Here is a 15,303-nt window from a genome sequence, read left to right on the forward strand (position 1 = left end):
TTATTTTATAAAGGCAACTTAAAAATGGTAAGAAAATGGTATGACAATTTTACTTGCCCCAGCCCTGCTCCCTCCCTGTCTCCCAGGGTGGAACCCTGGTCCCGTGTGATCATTGTGTTTGTTCCAATCTATCTAGGGGATAGCTGAAGGACTAATTCAAAGCACTAGCCTCTATTTTGCCTAACCTGGAATCCACAGCAAAAAAAGCAGTAGGCATTGCTTGAAAACACTGTTATAAGGTGAACAAACAACCTGCAACTGCCTGGGGCCAAAGACTACAGTTGGTACGTGCAGTAGACCACCTAAACTTTGGAAGTAAACCTGGAGAGATAAATATGCTGGGGAATTGGGACATTCAAATTAAAAAATGCTTGTGAACACAGGGGCATTTAGAGGCTACACATATGCCTGAGACAAGATGCATTCTCAGGAAAGACCCAAGAAGATACTGAGATTCTACCATTGTCTGATCTATATGCTCAGTGCTATCAGGAAGTGAAGGTTGAGAAAATTTCAAACGGCCTAGCTAAGTATTAAAGGAATCCCCCCACATTGAGCCAACTGCAAAGATTGGGAGAGGGTGTTGTTTTTGTTTATTATTATTATTATTATTATTATTTTATTTATTTTTTTTTTAAGTTCCCAGTGTTCAAGGAAGTCTCAATAAAAATACTGGCTAAATACAAGCTGAGGCTTCAACAATCAATAACAGAAAATTCTGGGCAAGGTAGATTGTGTGAATTCCAGAGATAACCCATGTATCATTCAAGTGTCTAGCTTTCAACAGTAAAAAAAAAAAAAAAAAAAAAAAAAAAAAAAAATCACAAAATGTAGAAAGAAACAGGAAAATATGGTTCTTACAATGAAAAAAATAATTGACAGAAATCATCCCTGAGGAAGCTCAGACATTGAACTTATTATACAAAGACTTTAAAACCACTATCTAAAGTACTCTCAAAAAACTAAAGGAAACCAGGAAAATGATGTTTGAATAAAATGAGAATATCAATAAAAAGATGGAAGTTATTAAAAGGGACCAAGTATAAATTCTGGAGCTGAAAAATATGATACCTGAAATGAAAAATTCACTAGAGGAGTTCAAGAGCAAATCTGAGCAATCACATGAAAGAATCAATGAACTTGAATATAAGACAACTGAAGTTATTCAATCTGAGAAGCCAAAAGGAGAAAAAAATGAAGTGAACAGATCCGAAGGGGCCTGTAGAGCACCATCAACTGGACCAATATACAAGTTATTGGAGTTACAGAAGGAAAAAAGAAAGAGAATATTTGAAGAAATTTTGGGCAGAAAATTTCCAAATTTGATGAAATACACAAATACACATACCCTACTCCAAGTAGGGTAAACTCAAATTGATTTATGAGACATATTATAGTCAAATTATCAAGGCCCAAAGACAAAGAGAGAATCTTGAAAGCAGTAGGAGAAAAACAGTTTATCACATACAATCATCCTCAATCAAATTAACAGCTGATTTCTCATCAGAAACCATAGAGGCTAGAGAGCAACAAGATGGTATATTTAAAGTACTGAAAGAAAAAAAAAACCTGTGAGATAAGAATTCTATATCCAGCAAACCTATCATTCAAGAAGGAAGGAGAATATAAGATATTCCAAGATAAATAAAAGATAAGAGAGTTTGTTACTAATAAAACTGCCCTAGAAGAAATGCTAAAGGGAATCCTTTAGGTTGAAATGAAAGGACAGTAAATAGTAATTTAAAGCCATATGAATAAACAAAGAACACTGGTAAAGGTAACTACATAGATAAATGTAAGAGTCGGCTTTATTGTACTTTTAGTAACTCTCCTGTTTTTTCCTACATAGTTTAAAAGACAAAAGCACAAAATAATATCTATAAGTCTATGTTAATGGACACACAAAGTGTAAAGATACAGTATGTGATAGAAATAATATAAAGGAGGAGGGACAGACTGGTGTCAGCAGAATGTTTGTATATTATTGAATTTTAGCTGGTACTATTCAGATGAGGTTGAAAAATCACTAAAATATGTACAGAAAAGGAAAGAAGAAGGGAATCAAAGCACCACACAAAAGTCAGCCTTTTTTAAAAGACAGTAATGGAGGAACTGAGTAATAAAAAGTACGTAAATCATAACGAAAAATAGTTAAATGGCAGAAAAAAAATCCTTTCGTATCAATAATTACTTTAAATGTAAATGGTTAAACTCTATTTAAAAGACAGAGATTGTCAAAATAGATTTTAAAAAACATAATTCATTTACATGCTGTCTACAAGAGACATTCTTCAGATACAAAGACATAAAATGGTTGACAGTAAAAGGATGGGGTAAATTATTTTACACAAATAATAACCAAAAGAGAGCTATGGTGGTTGTATAATTATCAGACAAAATAGATTTTAAATCAAAAAAAGGTAATAGGAGGCAAAGAAGAACATTATATACTGATAAAGTTTTAAAAAAATCTGTTCTGCCAATCTCTGTCTTTTAATTGGAGAGTTTAACTTGTTTACATTTATATTGATAAAAGGTTTAATCCACAAAGAATATATAACACATATAAACATATATGTACTTAATGACAGTGCCCCAAAATATATGAAGCAAATACACATGAAGCATTCTCAAGAATAGACTACATGTTAGATCACAAAATAAGTCTAATAAATTAAAAATATTGAAATCATACAAAATATTTTTCTAGCCACAATGGAATGAAACTAGGAACCAATAACAGAAGGAAAACTAGAAAATGCACAAATATGTGGGAACTAAACAACACTTATAAATAGCCAATGGATCAAAGAAGAAACCACAAGATAAATTAGAAACTACTTTGTGACCAATGTAAATAAAACACAACACACCAAAACTTACCGGGTGCAATGAAAACAATGCTCAGATGGAAATTTACAGCTATAAATGCATACATTTAAAAAAACGAGAAAGATCTCAAATCAATAATCTAATTGTATACCTTAAGGAACTAGAAAAAGAAGAGCAAATTAAACCAAAAGACAGCAGAAAGAAAGAAATAATGAAGATTAGAGTGGAGAGAAATGAATTTGAGAATAGAAAAACAGGAGAGAAAATCAACAAAATCAAAAGGTGGTTCTTTGAGAAGATCAACAAAATTAACAAATCTGTCGCTAGATTGACTAACGTAAACAAATGGAGAAGACTCAAATTACTAAAATCAGAAACTAAGAGTTGGGGGGAGCAAAGAGCTCAGTGGTAGAGCCCACGTTCTAGCAAGCTCGAGATCCTGGGTTCAGTCCCCAGCACCTCCATTAAATAAATAAATAAAACCTAGTTAACTCCTCCCACCATAAATAAGTAAATAAATAAATAGGAAAAAGAGAAACTGAAAGAGTGGACATTATTATCAATTTCATGAAAGGAAGAAATAGAAAATCTGAGTAGCCCTATAACAAGTAAGGACACTGAATCAGTAATTTTTAAAACCTTTCCCAACAAAGAAATCCCAGAACCAGATGGTTTCATTAGTGAATTCTACCAAACATTTAAAGAATTAACACCAATCTTTCTTAAACTCTTCAAGAAAATTGAAGAGAGGGTAACATTCCCTAACTTATTCTGTAAGACCAGCAGTAGCCTGAGACTGAGACAAAGAAACTACAGTAAAACAACAGACCAATCTTCCTTATGAATCCCTCGGTTAAATTTATTCCCAAGAATTTTATTCTTTTTAATATTATTACAAGTGAAATTATTTTAATTTTCTTTTAAAAATTGTTCCTTGCTAATGTATAGAAATAAAAATAATTTTTCTGTGTTGATTTTGTATTTCACACATTTGCTGAATTTATTTAACTCTTAAGTGGAAATTTTTTGTTATATAACTTAGCACAATTAAAAAAATAGTAAACCAAACAAAGAGGGAAACTTATAGTCATACATGCCATATTAGAAAAATTTAAAGGTTGAAAATCAATTATATAAGTTTCCATCTCAAGAAGATATTAGGAGAATAGCAAATCAAACTAGCAGTAAGAAAATAATAAAAAATGAGAGCAGAGATAAAATTTAAAACAAATATAAAATAGCAAAGATCAACAAAGCCAAAAGTTGGCTATTTGAAAAGTTTACTAAAATTGGCTACCCCCTAATAAAACTGATCAAGAAGAAAAAAAAAAGAGAAAGAAATGATCATCGTCATGAATGAACAAAGGATCACTACAGATCCTACACACACTAGAAAAGATACTTTAAAAAAATACTATGAGCAGCCTGATTCCAATACAGTGGATGGTTTAAACGAAATGAACAAATTCCATAAAACATACAACTTATCAAAACTGACTCATATCCAAGAAAATGAAAATAGACCTACACCTATTTTAAACAGTTGAATCCACTATTTTAAATTTTCTTACAAAGAAAACTCCAGACACAGATGATTTCACCAGTGAATTTTCAGACAATTAAGGAAGAAATAATACTCAATCTTAATAAATGGATAAGGAAGTTGTGGTATATAGATACAAGGGAATTTTTTCAGCCATAAAAAGAATGAAATAATGCCATTTGCAGCAATGTGGGTGGACCTAGAGATTATCGTACTAAGTGAAGTAACTCAGACAGAGAAAGACACATATCATGTGATATCACTTACATGTAGAATCTAAAAAATGATACAAGTGAACTTATTTACAAAACAGAAATAGACTCACAGACATAGAAAACAAACTTATGGTCACCAAAGGGGAAAGGAGGGAGAGGGATAACTTAGGAGTTTGGGGTAGTAGATTCTAACTACTATATATAAAACAGATAAACAACAAGGTCCTACTGTATAGCACAGGGAACTATATTCAATATCTTGTAATGAACTATCATGGAAAAGAAAAGAATACAAACAAACAAACAAAAGGACAAAATAACCAATCTTAAAGTCTTCTCAAGGATACAAAAAGATAGAAAAAGGTATAACACACTCAACTCTTTATGAGGCCAAGACTGTGAAACCAAAATCTGACAAGGATATTACAAGAAAGGAAAAGTATAGGCAATTCTTTCTCATTCTCATAGGGATGAAAATCTTAAGCAAAGTCTTAACAAAATGAATCCAGTAATATAGACATAAGCATAAGGGAGGAGGGAGGGTAAAGGTCAGTGGTAGAGCGCATGCTTAGTATGCATGAGGTCCTGGGTTCAATCCCCAGAAGCTCCACTAAAAAACAAACAAATAAATAAACTTAATTACCTCCTCTCAAAATAGAAAATTAAAAAGCCAAAAAAGAAAAAATAAAAGAAGAGGAAGAGAGAGGAACTTCTTTCTTTAAAAAAAAATATATATATATATTTTATATATATATATAAGCATAATGGAATATAACAAAGAGGGGCTTATTCTAAGAAAACAAAAAACTGTTGAACATTTGAAAACCAACCATTTTAATTCGCCACATTAACAGAAACCAAAAGAGAGAAATGATATGATCATGTTGATAGAGGCAGGAAAATCATTTAATAAAATTTAAACACCTATTTGTGACATTAACTTTAATAAACTAGTAATAGAAGGAAACGCCTTAATACGATTATAAGTATCTATCAAAAACCTACAGAAAACATAGTTAATAGTAAAATGTTGAAAATATTTCTTTTGAAAACAGGAATGAGACAAAGATGATAAGGTAAGAAGAAGGAAAAAATTCAGGATTGGAAAGGAAGTAATAAAACTGTTGTTCACAGAGAACATGATGGTGCGTGGAAGAAAACAGCAAAGCATTCTCAGAAAAACTATTAGAATTTACTAATAAGTGAATTTCATTAGATACAACGTGAGCTACCGAAAATCAATTATATTCCTATATAACAGGAATAAACAAATAGAAGATGTAATTCAGAAAAAGATGCCAATTACAATTACATTTTAAAAATAACAAAAAATATATCAGAACACATGTTACAAAAAAAAAAGTCTACACTGAAATCTATTAAACGTTTGCTGAAATTAAAGGCTTAAATAAATTGAAGGATTATATTCTTTTCATAGATTTGAATACTCAATATTGTAAAGATGTAAGTTCTTCCCCAATCTAAATATTTATTTCATTAGAATATATTCAATGTAATTGTAATCAAAATCCTAGTATTTTTGTTACGGATACTATTAAACTGATTCTAATATTTACAGAAATGCAATGATTGAGGAATAGCAAATGCTGTCTCGAAGGGAACAATTAATTAATTAAGCAATTACAGACAAATTATAAATTTAAATATGAAATATAAAATAAATAAATCTTCTGCAAGTTAACATAGAAGAATATCTTTATGGTCTTGAGATAGGCAGAGATTTCTTAAATGAGATAAAAAAGTGCCAACCACAAAGGAAAACACTGATAAATTAGATATATAAAATTTAAAACTTCTCTTCACCATAAGACACTATTAAGATATAGAAAAGGCAAGCCAATAGTGGGAAAACATACTCGAAATATATGCATCCAACAAAAGAGATCATCCAGAATATTATACAAGAAGTTTATAAAACTCCTTCAAAGCAATTGAGCAAAATGAAAAGCAGATAACCCAACAGAGCAAATAGACAAGAGGGTTGAACTGGTGCTTCCCTAAAGAGCATATTCCAAATGGCCAATAGATATATGAAAAGATGCTCAACTTCATCAGGCAACGGGAAAACACTCATTAAAACCAGAGTGTGGCAAATTTGGGAAGAGGAATGGAACAGGCTTGGCTCAGCTTAAATGTTACTCTCTCTGAGAAGCCTTGCTATCCAAGGATGGTACTTGGTAGAGTTTACTGCATCTCTAGTTGATATTTGCCTTGTTTCTGGCTGACCCACATCTAAGTCACCTCTGTGACAGCAGACCTCATAGAGACGTGCGTGAACGAAGCCCGATCAAGCAAAACCTCACTGCTGGTTCCCTGGTTCTCTGTTGAGACACAGAGACACAAGGGCAGAGACCCAGCGAGCACAGCTTTCTGCAGCACCACCTTCTCAGTGGTTCCTGCAACCCAGTCCCTGGATCTCTCAGGGTTCTGGTTCACATTCCAAGTCCACTCGTCCAGGCTCCCTTTGGTCCTAAGAGTTCCCAATTATCTTCTAATAACTTTCATTTCTTTCTTTCTTTTTTTAACCTAAGTGGATTGACATGCTTACAGCCAACAACCCTGTCTGATGCAGCATTCTCTCATTCGTTTTCATTGTTGTTATCACAGAGTGAAATTGTTTTATCTATTTGTCTACTTGGTGCACACCCATACCTAGGAGTAAGCTCCAGGAGGTCAGGGTTCATACCTGTCTTGTTTTCCACTGTACCCCCTGTACCTAGAATAGGACCTGACATAAAACAGGAACTCAATGAACTCTAGCTGAATGAATGAATGAATGAATCAATGCCTCCTTTGCTTACTTTCCTGCTGTCTTGTCTGTTTCTTCACAGACAAGGAGTTTTCAGCAGCCATCCTCACTGTAATGTTTATTTTCTGTCAAGGCATTTTCAACCAATGATTAAGAAGCCTGCACTCAGGGAGCTGAGCTTCAAGACAGACCTAGGATCTAATTTCAGGATGAAAGATTAGAAAGCTGCCTCATGTTGCTCCTTCTCAAATATGCCCAGATTATTTATATTAACCTTTTAGTTGCTAAACAACCGTTTGCTTTTCTCTCTAACATTCTTCCATTCCACAAAGTAGACCATACAAACTTTATGAATACCCATTGTTTTAGTGAACAAAGTTAAACCATTTTTTATTTTGAATAAAAGCAAAAATGAAACAAAACTTTTATTTTGCATTAAGCCAAACATTTTTAGTTTTTCTGAATTGATCTTCTTGAAAAACGCATTATTAACCAGGCTTTTCAGTCTTCAAAAGAATTGCAGAGTGAAATATCAGGTAAAGAAGAAGGAAGAATACAGAGATATCCCAATTATAACTTACTTTGAGTAGGCTGGTTTAGTGGCAGGAACTCAGTCTTAAGGATTAGATATTTTTACTCAGCTTTAAAGCAAAATTAAAACTTTTTGAAGAGGGGCTTAGAATATGGTGGCCCACCCTCAGAACCATAAAAATAAAGTAGCAGATGTTCTACATGGAGTTAAAAAACTAGACCCAGTGATGGGTAATGAGAGGTTGTTATTGTTACATATCGTCTATTTCATTGCAATGAACCCTCAAAACAAAAATACCTGTGATGGTCATTAAGTTTGTCCACAAATACCCAAGTGTTAGGGGGAGGATGTGTCACTTCTAGGCAGAGTCATGGATCTGTGCTATCCACCCCCCCCCCAACCCCGTTGTGATGATTGCGGAAGCAGACGCTGAATTGGGGCGGCCATAGCGAAGATTCCTGAGTGACTTCAGTGAAGAGATGGCCCTGCTGACCCACGCTGGACATTTTGCAATATTTTGCTATTATAGAAAACATATTTTTATGTATAGATATACAATAGAGTTTTTTGTTTATTGGATGTTTGGTATTTTAATCATAAAAGTAACATATTCTAGCATGACTGAGACATTATGCTGTACACCAGAAATTGACACATTGTAACTGGCTATATTTCAATTAAAAATATATATATTTATCATAATTGTGATAAACCAAACAATATAGAGATCTATACAGAAATTTTGATAATGTCCTCACTAGCTTCTTCCAATTTCACCCTTCTGAGGTAATTAAAGTGAATCAGTCAGGAAAACAGAAAATACATGGGTACTTTTAACAGAGATAATTTTATCCAGGATGGGGTTGACATGCTAAGGCCCATACTTCATTCAAGTACAGTATTTGGCCAAATTCCACCCACACCTATTTTTGTAAATAAAGTTTTATTGTAACACAGCCGTGCACATTCATTTCTGTATCATCAATGGCTGCTTTCATGTTATAACAGCAGAATTGAGTAGTTGTGACAGGCACAGTATGACGTGCAGAGCCTAAAATATTTACTGTCTGGTCCTTTCTAGTAAAAGTTTGCAAAGCCCTGATCCAGGGGATTGAAGTTGTAGGCCGAATAATAGTTCCCAAAGATGTCCACATCCTAGTCTCCTGAATCTATCATTCTGTTTCTTTACATGGCTAAAGAGAATTTGCAGATATGATTAAGTTAAGGATCTGGAGATGGGGAGATAAGCATGGATTATCAATGTGGGTCCAATGTAATCACAGGAGTCCTTACAAGGGATAGAGGGAGGCAGAAGAGTCAGATTTCCAGATGCCATGTTGCTGTCTCTAAAGGTGAAGGAAGGGGTCATGAACCGAAGAATGCAGGCAGCTTCTAGGAGCCGGAAAGAGGATATGGCAGTCAGCTGGGGGAAAGGTGATGCTAAACTTTGGACCAGTGAGCTCAGCTTACAAGGCCCTACACTTATTTATTTATTAGATTTCTTTTTTAAAATGACTGTCCCTTCTTGCTAAAATGTAAGTTACACAAGGAAGGGGATTTTTTTTCTCACTTTTGTTAATTGATGTGTCTCAAGAGCCGAGGACAGTACCTCTCACATAGTAGGTGCTCAATTAATAATGGAGTACTTTGCAATCATTACAAATGAGCTTATAGAATGAAATTTCCACATTTAATCCTGTGGGGAAAATGTTCAAAATATATGAAGTGGGAATATCCCATTATAAAATAATACCTACCCTATAATCCAATTTTCAAAAGGTATATTTACACATGGAAAAAAATATGGACAGGTACATTCTAATATATTAAACAGAGGTTATCTCAGAGTATGGGATTTTAAGCAATTTTTATTTAAAACTTTTATTTTCTTCTATCTTTTCAAAGTTACGTGTATAATATATTATATATGTCTTTGAGACACACTTTAGGGGCCCCACCACTGCTTCTCATGGGACTCTTTAGCTACAGAGGAATAAGAGAATTCCTAAGTTACTGCTTTCCCCCACCCCGGCCCGGCAAGGCGTGATTATTAAGAACCAGGGCTTTTGGAGTTGATCTGGGCTTCGTATGCAAACTCTGCCCCTAGTGTGCTTTGTATCCTTAGGTCTGAATATCCTCCTCTTTATATGAAGAATCATTATACTACCTATTTCAAAGGTTTGGTGGAGGATGGATAAGAATGTAATCACTATGAGCTCACGGGTCCAAAGCTTAGCATCACCTTTCCCCCAGCTGACTGCCATATCCTCTTCTTTTTTTTTTTAAACATCTTTTTATTGAGTTATAGTCATTTTACAATGTTGTATCACATGTCCTCTTCTTTTTATTTTTTATTTTTTGAGGGGGAGGTAATTAGGTCTCTTTATTTATGAATTTTCTTACTAGAGGTGCTGGGGATTGAACCCAAGACCTGCTACATGCTAGGCATGCGCTCTACCACAGAGCTATGCCTGCCCCCTGCAATGGCCTCTTCTTGTCTCCCTGCTTCTCCCTCCAGCCTCTTCTCAACCCAGCAGCCAGGGCACTCCCGCTGAAGCTCAGTTAGATCCTGTCACTCCTTGTCACTCGGGGGTCAGCCAACTATGGCTCTTACGCCAAATATAGCCCATAAGCTGTGGTTTTCACATTTTCAAATGGTTGGGAAAAATAAAAAAATCAAAAGAGGAATAGTATTTTGTGACCCATGAAAATCATACGAAGTTCCGACAGGACACAGAAATGAAGTTTTATTGGAGCCCAGCTACACTCGTCTGTTTAGCAGAGTTTAGTACTGTTTAGTACTCGTCTGTACAGCAGAGTGGCAGCTTAGCTTTTTGAGTAGCTGTGACAGAGATTATCTGGCCAGCGAAGGCTAAAATATGTACTCTCTGACCCTTTCCAGAATAAGCTTACCAACCCCTGTTTTAACACACAGTTTAACAAAACAAAACTAACTATAAACCCTGATGGCTTCTATCTCACTCAAATGTTACTTTTCCCAAGGAGACCAGCTGGACCATCTATCTGATATTCAAGCCCCCTGTGTCCCTCCCTACAGTGGGCACTCCTGATCCATCTAACCCAGCCCTAATCTTTTCCTCAGTAATTGTCATCTTCTAATGCTCCACTTAATTTACTTATTTAAACATCTGTGGGCCTGTCTCTTCCACCAGAATTAAATCTCCTCCAGGGCAGGGATTTTTGTCCATGGAAGGCTCCCAGCACTTCCAACTAAAACAACTATGTGGAAGGAATAAATGAAATAAAAGAAAACAAGAGCATTAAGCGCTGTGGCTAGACCACAGCAAGTGCGTCAAAGCCTCTATTATCGTTTTCGTTATTACAGATTGATTGGCGGTACGTATCAAGTGTCTAACATATAACAAACTTGTGAGAGATTTTAATTTCCTTCCCTTCCCATTATATCTCTTACAGTATTTTGAAAAATGCCTTATCAGTACTAAGCACTCACTACTCTGGTGGCTTTTTGCTCACGGCCATGCCCTTCCCTACCAAGCCAAAGACTGGTACTCAAATCCTTGTCCTTCTCCACTTCCCAAATCTCAGCTCTGGGGCTCTGTGACCAGGCGGAAAGTGTGTCTGTGACTGCAGAGATGCTAATGGCCCCTGCCTTGCCAGACCTGCCTGAACTACTGTGGACTGTGCTGTGGAGAATTCTGACTCTGGCACCAACCTTTGAAAGACTATTGGAATGCAAAACACTTAGGAGGTTATGGATGCTTGTCCTGAAGATAAAACTGTTATAAAGTCTCCAGGCTCTGGAAAAAAAACCTGGCTGTGTAATCAGCATGGCTTGGCTTTGTTTAAATAAGAGTGTTTGAGGAATGTGTTCAAGACTGTTTAAACTCAGATCATGTAAATTCTAGAGAATTTAAAAAAATAAGGGTAAACACTTAAATGATTTTAAAGATTAGCAACACAGGAGATGGCATAACTCGCATAGCCTCCACCGCTGGTTCTGAGGAACAAGTCACTCTATGGGGAATGTCTGGGGAAGACAAAGGGAGGGGTTGGGGAGCCCATCCATAGGTGTGCAATGAGGTCATGCATCCTGGATTTCCTGGGGGCACGCTCAATATCAAATCTTCTGGCATTAGCAGACAGCATATCTTGGATTTTTATTTCTGAAAATATGGCCACCATTTTAATCTGTTGAGATCATCTATTCCGACAGCCTTATTTTACAAAGAATAACAGGAAGCCCAGAGAGGGACTCACCAAAGCTATGCAGAGTTCCTGGCACATAAGTGCTGGCTAAATATTTGCCAGCTGACTACAAATCAGGCCAATGACTTGCTTAAAAGAAGTCACAGAGTTAGAATGCGTCCTTAGGCCCTGGAGACCTTCAAGCCCGCCATGTGCAGCCTCAACCCCACATAAGTTCTCGGCCAAAACCAACCACTGCAAAGAGAGTATTAGCAGCCACAGTTCGTTCAGGCAGGTGGGTCTGGGGTTAAGTGAGCTCCTGCAACCTTGTTGGGGCCTCTGGGCACCAGTTAACATATTTCACGAACGCCTATCTCACTGGAATCACGTGACGTCATGCTTATGGACCCTTCTGAGAAAGCTGTCTTGCTCTGAGTCAGGAAGCTGGGCAACCTGTGTCCCCATCTGACTAGATAGAGGAGAAGGCCCCGGTCGATGGTGGCCATCTTTAGGGACTGGAAATGAGGGAAGGCTGCAGGGTGCCAGGCATGAGAACTCTGACAGATACTTCCTCTCCTCTACCCTAGAGTGACCGGTGGACCCACGAGAACTACCCTTTAGGGGACGCTATGATGTCCTTTACAACTGAAACGCAGGCATTATTGGCGATTCACAGCCCACCCTTCTCCTAGACTTACCCTCAGCCAAATTATACCCCTTCCTCAGGAGCAGGCAGCATCGAAAGCCTAGAAGGAGTATAAAGGCCTGGCCTCATCGCCTCGATTTGAAGCATGTCTGAAAGGCCACCCCAGCTCCAGATCTCCCCCTGGGGTTGGCTGAGGCCTTTGTACTGATGACACTGAAGTCCAGCTCCTCCCTTGTCTCGCATTTCTCACAGGCGCTGATTCTGAGAGTTCTTCCCAATAAAGTTCCTGCTTACAAATATCCACCTCAGAAGTCTTTTCCTTGGGAATTCATTCCACAACCGGGGGAAGGAGATAGTGGAACAGAAGCCTGGGCACCATCAGAGAAGGCAGTGGACAAAAGGCATGAGGTAGCCAACACTATGGCCTCACAGAAACCATTCAGAAGCCAGGAGCTCCAGGTAAGAGGAGGGAAGAAAAGCTGACAGAGCTCACATCACCTTCTAAATGCATTCTTCAATTTTTTGGCGGGGGGGGGGGTAATTAGGTTATTTACTTATTTTAATGGCGGTACTGGGGATTGAACCCAGGACCTCCTGCATGCTAAGCATGTGCTCTACCATTGAGCTACACCCACCCTTCTCAATGCATTCTTAAAACTGGTTTAAGTTTTAACCAGTTTTAACCAGTTAAAGTTTTAACCTGAATTGTCTGCTTTCCCTTCAACAGGAAAGAGCCTTAGGACCACACTCGGCTGGGCATCCGCCTTGCGTCTTTACTGTTTGTGTACTTCCTGCCTTGACCCTGGGACCATGTGACCAGGACACTCTGCCCACATTCATCAGCCTCTCCCTTTGAGGAACTGGCCAGTATTCTCTAAACCCCCAACTTCTGGCTGCCGTTTTGTTCTGAATCAACTGATGACCCAGAACTGAGGTGCTTCCGCCTGTCTGACTCTGAGTACTGCGTGTCCCTTCGGACACTGTCCTGGACTGCGGCCAGCTCCCCTAGGGGCTAGTCTGATGGCAGGGTCATTTTCCCTAGCTCCATACCCTCAGGCTCTGGCTCCCCTTCCCTCCCCATTACCCTATGATGTTGAGGGTACAGCCAAGTACACTCAGTTTCTATAATCTCCTTTTCCTTTTTGGCTTTAGTTTCGCCTCTAAGAAAATACAGACATGACTTGCTACAATTTTATTTTTTCGTCTCCTTTCTTGCTCTCTTGGTCTGCATGTTTCATCCTTTAGCAAGAGACATTCTTCAGCTTTAAAAAATTCATTAGGTCAGAACTAAGGGTTATGGAGAACATCAAACTGGTAGAAAAAAATGTTCACATTGAGTCTGAAATGCTAGTGTCGTTATTTCTTGTAATATAGAAGTTGACAGATTGTAAACAGTTGCTTTCAAAATGGATTTATTTACTAATTTTTTAAATGTTAGTATGCAAAATTTTAAACTTACACGAAATTGTGCAATGAAACCTCATGTACCCATCATCCAGCCTAATCTAAAATGTACATATTTATTTTTACAATGCTCAGTGCAGTCAGTAGATGATGAGTCAACTAATTTACTTGCAAGATAACTCAAGGTCAACCTAAAATGACAACTTTGTGTGATTTTTGTGATTACTTTGTGTGAGTGACCGGTGCATTTGTGAATCCCACGTTGAATTTGTTGGCAAAAAAGAGTGATTCTTTTTCTACACATCTCTTGACTTTATCCCCTGGATCTGCACCCTACTTCTGTGGTTCATGGGCCTCAGTCATCTCTTGCCTCTGTAACTAGATTTCTATATTTTCAGATTTTAATATTCTATCAGTCCCTCCCACCCCCTAGATTTGTTCCTCTCTATTGCTCCCATTCGAACAGAGTATCACCTCTGAACTACGAAACCTTGAGAAAGGTCTGAGGCAGAGCAGAAAGCAGAAGCGAGCAAAGCTTTCTGGTTTTTGTTTTCCCCAAACCCAAGGAGCTTGAGGGAAAATTAGAGGGTTTGTAAAGGAGAGAAAGGAAGAAGGCTATTTGGAGGTGTAGATAGTGTTTAGGGGCAAAAATAGAGTTCCTTGGTGGGGGAGGTCCCTGAGCCACTGGTTCTGATTCCTGGGAAGCACCAAGCCCCTAGTGGGGAGTGGCTACTGGCTGCATCCAGGCGGGGTGAGTATAAGCAGACTCACAAAAGATGCCCGAATCCCCACTGTGGCACACAGATAACAGAATTGCTGGGTCTAAAGGGACCACGTGGGCAGGGCCAACCGTGTCTCAGTGGTACCACGTGTCTGGTAGGAGCGCGTTGCTGCCGACCCCCATCTTGGCACTGGGGGAGACCCTGGAGCTGTGTGGCACTACTCTTGCTGGTGAAGCAGGGAAGAAGTCAGTTTCAAGTCTCAGCGGGATGGCCCTGGAGGCAGTTAAATAACTTGCCCACATTTATACATCTGCTAACGCATGGCAGAGCTGGTAATGAAGGCCAGGTCTGTCAGTTACCAAAACCCTCCTCCCACCACCACTACCGCTATTACTCTTCAGAATTGCAGAAATTCAGTGCCTTAATACCTCCATCAGCCCCCTGAGGAGTGAGTGATTGATACCCCTTTACC

Source organism: Camelus bactrianus, chromosome 6, assembly GCF_048773025.1.
Source record: "Camelus bactrianus isolate YW-2024 breed Bactrian camel chromosome 6, ASM4877302v1, whole genome shotgun sequence".
Classification (NCBI taxonomy): domain Eukaryota; kingdom Metazoa; phylum Chordata; class Mammalia; order Artiodactyla; family Camelidae; genus Camelus; species Camelus bactrianus.